Source organism: Megascapheus bottae, chromosome 27, assembly GCF_031878675.1.
Source record: "Megascapheus bottae isolate mThoBot1 chromosome 27, mThoBot2.hap1, whole genome shotgun sequence".
NCBI classification, from domain to species: domain Eukaryota; kingdom Metazoa; phylum Chordata; class Mammalia; order Rodentia; family Geomyidae; genus Megascapheus; species Megascapheus bottae.
This window is the reverse complement of record NC_143535.1, coordinates 22,021,593-22,023,733: the sequence shown is the minus strand read 5'-3', so window position 1 is coordinate 22,023,733 and position 2,141 is coordinate 22,021,593.

The following is a 2,141-nucleotide window of genomic DNA, read 5'->3' as shown; positions in this document are numbered from 1 at the left end:
GAGATGCCTTGTAGTATTTATTGACTACCATTGCTTAGTACGGATGCTTTTTACTTCTGTGCCTTGGGTTTTGACTGTCTCCTTTCCACTGGGGCTAAAATAATTTAGCTCAAGTTCCTGGTCCCCGCGTCTCCCCAACCCCTCCCCCCCCCCTCAGTCACAGTCTTAATCAGCTGCTTTGTTCATGGCTAGTGCTCCAGTCCTACCATTTGCTACTTAATTGGTGATAGTCTTTTCAGCATTTCTGACCAGGCTGGCTTCAAACCACAATTCTCTAGGTTTCAGCCTCCTGAGTAGCTAGGAGTCAGGGGTATTTGGCTAAATGCCCTTTTTCATTGAAAAACAAAGGAAGCTGAGCGGTGTGGTTCCTTCCTGTATACCTGGCATTCGGGAGATCGAAGGAAAGGGGTCTTAAGTTTCTGGACAGCCTGGGCTCATTAAAAAAAAAAATATTAAAGGAAGTCTTCCTAAGGCATTTGTCTGGCTACCATTTTAAGTTAGGCTACCAGTATTAACTAGGAGAACTTTTCTTAAAAATCCTAGATGCTGAGTAGGTAATGGTAAATCTTTAGAGAAAGAAATGTTCAGCCTTCACTTAAATTTAAAATAACCTGCCACCAGGAGGCGCTGTCTTCTCATTGAAGAGGCTTTAGTGGTCCATGTTTTGGGTTTGGGTTTGGTTTTTTTTTTTTTTTGCCGGTCCTAGGGCTTGAGCTCAGGGCCTGGGCATTGTCCTCGGGCTTTCTCACCGCTAGTGCTTTACCACTTGAGCCACAGCACCACTTCCAGCTTTTTCTGTGTATGTGGTATCAAAGAATCGAATCCAGGGCTTCATGCATACTAGGTAAGCACTCTACCACTACACCATGCTCTCAGCCCCACACAATGAAGTTTTCATAAGTACAGTGCATCTCCATCCATGTCTCCCCTTTCAACTTTCTTTCCCAGCCCAACCCCTCCCCCCAAGTTTTCACTCTTTAGTGTACTACTCTGCCTCAGGGGCAGATCTTATCAGTCATTACCCAGATCTACTGCAATGCAATTTAAATATATAAAGTAGTTATCAAAATCATTTGCATTTGTCTGTGGTAAGTGTACACTTAGAGGAAGTGAGCATTTTAGGAACTGTAGCCAGAAAACACCTGGGGTGAATCATAAGCACTTTGTGTGTGTGTGTGTGAGAGAGAGAGAGAGATTCTGTACCTGAGCACTGTCCCTGAGCTCAAGGCTACCACTCTACCACTTGAGCCACAGCACTACTTCCATTTTCTGGTGGTTAATTGGAGATGAGTCTCTCTGCTTGGGCTGGCTTTGAACTGTGATGCTCAGATCTCAAACTCCTGAGTAGCTAGGATCGCAGGTGTGAACCACTAGCACCCATGCCTGTGCCTGCACTGGGACTTGAACTCAGAGACTGGGCACTATCCCTTAGCTATTTCTCTCAAGACTAGTGCTATATTACATGAACTATAGCTCCACTTTCATTCGCTTTTTTGTGGTTAATTGGAGGTCTCATGGACATTCCCACCAGGGCTGGTTTCAAACCTTGATCCGAAGAGCTGTTTCCTGCATTTCTTTCTGCTAGAGTGCTCTTGTGTCATTGAACCCTTTCGTAAGCTGCAAAGACCAGTTTTGATTATTTAGTTTTGATTATTTCCAGGTGCTATGCAAGCTGCATCTAGCTTAATGGTGTCACACACTGTGTGTGTGTGTGTGTGTAAGAGAGAGAGAGAACCATATAGTGATTTAATTTTGTAAGGAAACGCCCATGGAAATAAAGCCACTGCCCGTTGGCCTCACCCTAGGCTGGCTCCACTCTGCTCCAGGCAGCACAGCTCTTTTCATGGGTACTGAGAGAAACTTGGTCATCTGCTGGTTTCTGCCTTGGGTGACTCAGCCTAACCTCTGGGGAATGTGACCTTACCCACCTGGCTTGGGAGCCTTCCACCTGCCTGTCTGCTTTCAGTTGCAAATGTGGCTCAGCTGAGGTCTGAGCCAGCCAGGATGATCTGTTCTGCGCTCAGTGACTGTGACTTCTCATTTTCTGCTGTAAGAAGTCCATGGGATTTGGGGAGGCCCAGAGAGCTACTCATGCAGGATTATAGTGCCTACCAATCTCCCTGGATGTCGTGTGCATGGAC